Below are 6,836 nucleotides of genomic sequence, written 5' to 3' on the forward strand. Positions count from 1 at the left end.
TGCCTCTGGGCTTTTCCTGTTCTCTTTTCTGTAAATCTTACTCTTACTCTGTGGCTTGCTGGCTGTGTGGCTGGGAGGCTGGCCCCTGATGTCCTTCCCTTTTCTGGCTCCTTCTCCTTTTCAACTCCCCTTCCCAGATTTCTCCTTCTATTTATCCTTTCTGCCTGCCAGCCCTACCTATCTCTCTCTCCTGCCTTGCTATTGGCTGTTCAGATCTTTATTAGACCATCAGGTGTTTTAGACAGGCACAATAACACAGCTTCACAGAGTTAAACAAATGCAACATAAACAAAAGCAATACACCTTAAAATAATATTCTACTACATTTGCCCTTGTGGAAGATCTTATATCCTGTGGTAGATTCAGAGAGGGAGAGAAACACCACCCTATGGTTGAATCATGATCCTGGCCATTTATTAACATATAAGCTATTTGAATTTCCTATCCTGCAACAATAAAATATATTTAGTTTCTAAATCTTTTCAGTTGGAAAATAATGTATAAACATTTCGGGGGCATTGTAGAGATTGAATGGGAAAATGTATGTGGGGTGGTAGTGTTCTTGATCACGCAGCCTGGAGTAGCAAGGTCGAATCAGGGCTTCAGTTCCATGGCATACAAATCACAGAAACACAGATGCCCTTAAAATTCTTTGTCGGCTTTCAGCATGTGACTGTCTGCCCCAGGAAGCCACTTCTTTCTGGGTAACAAACCAGGCTCAATCCAGGAGAGTGACTCCAAGTGAAGCCTCTTCTTTTGGTGTGATAGGAGTCTGAAATAAGCATTTTAATTAGATTCATTAAGACAGTTATTACTTGATAATTGAATAGCAACAGATTGCAAACGAACACTTACCGAGGTCTAATAAGTATGTAGGAGAGAGATCTTCTCCTCCCGTAATTCCATCAGCTGTAAACCAGTGTAATTGGAGTCTTACTAACACATTCAAATTGAAGGGAATGTTGAGGCATATAATTGACACTTAGAAGAAACCTGCTTTTCGTTAAGGTTCTTCCATTTTCATACTTATTAAGTGTCTCTTTAAGCTCTTAAGTAATTGAGATGAGTGGACAGCAGTAGGTCAAGTGGGTGAGCAAAAATTAAATTCTTAAACAAGTTAATAAATTAGGGAAAGATACATTTAAAATATGAAGTATTACTTCATTGTATCCAAAACTTTACATTGATACAAGGAATAATTCAAAACTGCCCATGAAAGAGCTTGAACCACTGAATTGATTCTGTCAAAGACAATGGATTCATTGATTCATTTGTTTGTAAACATCACTTGAGCAAGTACTAGTCACACAGACGGAACATGCTGCTTACCATCAGTTTGATGATGACGATGAGCTAGTGATACCAGAAAACTCTACAGTTGGTTTCAGAATCAAAGCATGCCCGTAGAGCAAAGACAGAAAAATAAGATTCCTTACTCAGTCTTGGGCAGGACAGAGTCCTCTTTTGAAATTTAATTTAGACCAGTAGTATAACTATATACCTGCACCTCTGAAATCAGAGTACAGACTTCAGAGGCAGTGGCATATTTTAATATCTTCAGTCCAGTGACTGCCAGATTCTACATGTCCAGGAAGAAAAATTTTAAGTGCTTAAAAATCATAGATAATCTTTTGTAATGAAAACATTTTTAAAAAATTTCCTTTAATGGCATTATATTAATAAACAATGAGAATTTGGATAATCTGTCTTTTATAGAAACTGACAGTAAGAAAAGAAGAAATTCCATCCTATCTATCTATCTATCTATCTATCTATCTATCTATCTATCCATCTGTCTGTCTGCCTGTCTCTCTATGTAACTGCTTATATAATGGGTGAAGGCTGAGGAAGTCTCTAATACAGACAGAAGTGAAATTTTATGCAGGTTTCCCGTCTCTATCAGAGAAAAAATACATAAAAGAAGCAGAGTGAATAATCAGGAGGAAGTTTATTACAGGGCAAAGACATAGACATGAGGGGTAAATGCCCTTCTTAAAGCACAAGGGAGTGTTGGGTATTGGGCTTCATAGACAAACTTTAACAAGAAGAGTATTATCCATGAGCTGAAGTAGAATGGGTGAGGGATTCAGGAATGGGTCAGACTTCCACACAATAAGGTTCATTCCTTTTTACCTACCCTTTGAGTGTGCCATAGAGGCAGACGAATGGTGGGAAAAGATAGTTTCCCCAGGTAATGATAAGCACAGGCCATTGTAAAGAAGCACAGAAAAGAGTCTATCAGTCTGCCATGTTTTTGATGGGTTTTGTGAAACAAAGCCTAGCAATTGAAGTTTGCTTATTTTTCCTATGCCGTGTGTGTGTGTGTGTGTGTGTGTGTGTGTGTGTGTGTGTGTGTGTGGTGTTTTGACTATAAGAACCTGTCCACATCTTACCCTAAAAATCCCCAGAGACACACAGGATATTAAAAGCTAAATTGTGCACGTGCATAGTTGTTGCTAATGGTTCAATCTCTATTTATAACACACATTCATAAGGTATCTTGCCTTCTATTAAAATAGGGGTTTGGTTACAAAAGCATCTAGGAAGCAAAGATGAAAACCACTCCTTTGCCTTCCTTCATGCTCACACCCAAAAGCAGGACTAAATGGCATCTAACTTTGATAGGACGCTAGTGGTAAACTTAGGCAGGATACGTACAAATTTGAAAATGTTTTTATTGATGTGACATTTTTCTCTCTGCTGGCTTTTTCACTCCCTGCTTGTGCCGAGGAAGACAGAGAGGAAGAGAAAACGCCCTCCCCACTATTCTGGGATCACTTTGACTTTATTCTCAAAGCCCTGGTCATGCCAGTCTTGTTCTTACAAACCCAACCCTGTGTCTAGGAGGCCCGCCTCCTCCTTCTCCTCTTTGTCAGGGATACCATTGTCTCCCTAGTCTCATCCTTGCAGTCACAGGCCTGCATCTGACACCCCCTTTCCCCTGTCTGGGAGAAATGGATGTCACTAAGCTTCATTGCCTTTCTGCTGTGGCATCTCTAAAACACCATCTCAGCTCCTGCCTCTAAATCCTTCCCCCATGCTTTTATCCATGTGAAGACATACAATGGGCTGATGTGACAAACAGGGGATTTATCAAGAATTTGAGAGAATCTCTTGACCACAAAACACTGGGAAACTTCTTTAACCTACCCTGTGGTGAGTTTAAGAGTGCCAAATGGCCCAGCACTCGGGGGAGGCAGAGTCAGGTGTGAGTTCGAGGCCAGCCTGGTCTACAGAGTGAGATCCAGGACAGGCACCAAAACTACACAGAGAAACCCTGTCTCGGAAAAAAAAAAAAAAAAAAAAGAAAGAAAGAAAGAAAGAAAGAAAAAATGCCCAATGGTCAGCCCTGAAAAAACATACATACATGTAATATTATAGGGACCAAATGGGTTCTATTTAGGAATATGTATGTATATACATGCACATGTATGCATGCAATAACAATTAGTGAAAAATGGGGCCATGAATTTGAAGGAGAGTGGGCAGGGGTGTATGGGAGGGTTGGGAAGGAAGAAATGACGTAATTATACAACCTTTAGCAGCAAACATCCAAACTCCCCCAGCCCCTGACTTTGCCTGCAGGTTGGTCTCATTCTTTGAATTGCTCTTCGGTTCTCACCAGGATCCCCATTCAGTTTACCTCTGCCTTTTTTATCTCCCCCTCAACCAAGTAAATGAATTTCTGTACTGCTGATAGCATCTCTGGAAAAAAAAAACAAAAAAAAAAAAACCACGACCTTTTTCCTTTACTCGAACACGCAATCAACTCAGAAGTCATCTGTGGCCTCAAAAGGTGTGAGGATCCCTCCCTTCCAGAAAGCAAGCAACTCTGCAGCAGCGGAACTGGGGTGTCCCTCTGCTGCATTCTGTCTGGACTGGGGGATTGGGGACCCTAACTGCCCACGACGCAGGCCTAGGCATAAGTCTGGGTCTCTGGAACTGCTGGCCAATCAGCTACAGATTAAGGATCCGTAGCCCCAAGTTTGATGAATTTGCAGGAGTGGCCCACAGAACTCAAGGAAACACTATGCTTCCGGTTCTTTACTTTCCCTAAAGAATATCAATGAAACTGGCAGATGATGAGGCAGCCGGGGTGAAGTATAGGGTTCGGAGCACAGGCACTACAGCCATGTCCTCAGGGAACTCCAACTCCCTGTGGTGAGGTGTCTCATCGGACTTTCTGTAAAAGCCACACACTCAGTAGTTGTCTCAGAGCTGGAAAAGCCTGTTCTTCTGCATTTTATGGAGGTTTTATCACATACCAGATGCTGATGAAGAGACTCTGTAAAGTGGGCAAAGACTGTTTGCCTCCAGCTGTCTTCTTATCTCTGCTGTGCGGCATTCCTTCTCTCAGGGTATGGACAGAAAGTTTCTGGAATACTAGGGTCACAAGATCTGCCCAGTGTCACAAGATCTATCTGTCGAGGGTAGGTTACAGAATTTCTTTATGGCCAGTTCAGAGGCAGACTGGAGGCAAGATTAGAATTTGGTTGACCTCCCTTGCGAAAGAGAAGCTCTGTCCTATTGCGTGCCTCAGGGAATAGGGTTACACCAGGAACCCTAACCCTCCACTGCATATGATGTCACATACCTTTGAAACAGTCGTTTAACGACCATTTCAATGATGCTGCCATTCACTAAGCACTTCTTACTCGGCAGACACTGTTCTAATCCCACTATTTAGTAGTATTTTGTTTAATCCCATTACAGCTGTACAAGGCAGTAACCGTGATTTCCCTGTTTCTGAATTGGACAAATAAAGTCTGGTTTAAAGACCTTGCCAAAGGTCACATGAGAATGAAACCTGATTTTACTCTGGTAACTAACACCAGAGGGCTCGATTTACAGTCAAAGCATTAAGGAGCCACTTGATTGAATGTAAGTTTGTTTCTCTAGAGTGGACATTTTGCTGGTCACCCATTCTATATTCAACCCTTCCCCTTCTTAAAATTACATTGTTTATCCATTCATGTGTGTGTGTGTGTGTGTGTGTGTGTGTGTGTGTGTGTACATGAACACACACACACACACAAGTACAGGGGCATATATGCCAAGGCATGCACTTGTACTCACCTGGCATATACTGTTGTACTCACCAGTTAGGCTAGGCTGGCTGCCCAGCAACCCTCTGGCATCCTCCTACCTCTGCCTCTAAAGCACCAGGAATGGAAGCAGGAGCTATGGCAACTACCCTTCCCTGGGGCTCTGGGTATCAAGCTCGGGTCATCACACTTGCAGGGGGAAGCACATTGCTGACAGCTGTCTCCCCAGTTCCTTGACCTGGGAGATTTTGAACACCCCTGTTCCTAGGACTCTGAAGGTTAACATCTGTCATCTTGATATAATTATTGGAAGTGCCTCATTTCTCACTCACTATCCTATTTGTGAGAATCAATTATACAGTCATCCTAATTTTCCTATAACTTGAAACACATCCCAACTAGCCCATTCAATTCTTCCTCGGTCTAACTTGATTTCTTCTTGGGCTTTTAGCAAATATCCTGCAACTTGAAATGAAGGAACCAGAAAAGATAAGACCTCCTAATAGATGGGATGAGGTAACTTTGACACATCACATTTGTAAATGCATCTTGCTTTTGCCAAGCTAAGTAAAGTTCTTTGGGGGCCTGGATCAAATAAAAACGCCATTTGGGGATGTCAGCTTCTCTAGCAAGCACCTGCCTGCTGTAATCCGCACCAAAACTTAGCTGATTACTGCTCACAAACATCAATGCCAAGCATCTAGGAGCATCTTACCCACATTCATTTTGTCAGCAGGTGAAGATTATGCTGTTTCTTGCTGCTTAATAAACAGCCAAATGCATCCCTTAGAATAGAAACAACCACGCATGGCGGAGCACCATATTGATGCCCTCAGCACAGAACATCCATGCACACCCTGGGATCCAGGCTGAAAAGGTGTTCTTGGCATCCCACTCAGAGCTGGAGCTGTGTGCTGGGTTAACTACTGGTCCCACCTAGCGATGCTAATTTTAGCTGGGCAAAAGAAAGAGAAAATGAGGAGAAAACGGCCCGAAGGGAGATTAATAATTGGGAACTGTGAATCTGTATCCTGAAAGGCAGCATGGTGTTGAGGACATGAGCCCTGGGGAAGAGAAGCAGAATGATTGAGAGAAAAAGCAGGGAAGGATTAAAGTGGGTAAAGTGTGGCGTCGTTACTTGAATTCTTACCGCCCTTGGGCTCTTCTTCCCTTCTGAGTCTGAGAAGAACAATTTCATAAAGATTTACTTGTTTTCTCTAGCAGAATCCTCATCTCCCTACTCAGTTTTAACTATAAAATCGCAGTCATGACAACCAGAAAAGTTTGTGTCACAGTGTGCCCTGGATGGGCAGAGGACAGGTCTATGATTTTGAGTTGACAGCTGCATATGAAGTAGTTCTGACTGCTGGAGCAAAGCTTGAAACTCCTCGGCCAGCCCAGCAGCTCCCACGGGAAGCACAGGTCCAGGGTCCTGGATGTCTGAATCTGAGGGACAGACGCCAACTGAAGTGTCTGATAAAGAACAGGACTGACAAATAAAAAGAAAATCACTCCCCTAAATTAACCAGACACAAAGTCTATGCATCGTAGTGAACTTCTATACATTAGAAATGGCATTCAGAACAGACACTGTGAAAGTTCACATTAAATTTTTATGCTTTCAGCATCAAATATATTTTAGGGACTTATTCACCACCCAAAACAAGAAGGCAATGACAGAGCTAAAACTAGAAAAACAATTAGCTTTATTTATCTTTAATGTATTACTTATTGTTGTTATTATGGCTTTAGTTTTTATTTATTTGCAAGTTTTTTTTAATAATAAAGTTT

At 42.0% G+C, this 6,836-nt stretch overlaps 1 long non-coding RNA gene across 1 annotated transcript; it reads right to left on the reverse strand.

The window, feature by feature from the left end:
- Positions 1 to 392: 392 nt before the first annotated feature.
- LOC119087885 lies at positions 393 to 6,573 on the reverse strand. Its single transcript, XR_005091396.1, has 2 exons — positions 6,196 to 6,573; positions 393 to 772 (listed from the first exon to the last, which is right to left on the reverse strand). It is a non-coding gene; the product is annotated as an uncharacterized LOC119087885 (long non-coding RNA).
- Between the last annotated feature and the right edge of the window lie 263 nt (positions 6,574 to 6,836).

Source organism: Peromyscus leucopus, chromosome 4 (genome assembly GCF_004664715.2).
Source record: "Peromyscus leucopus breed LL Stock chromosome 4, UCI_PerLeu_2.1, whole genome shotgun sequence".
In the NCBI taxonomy this organism is placed as follows: domain Eukaryota; kingdom Metazoa; phylum Chordata; class Mammalia; order Rodentia; family Cricetidae; genus Peromyscus; species Peromyscus leucopus.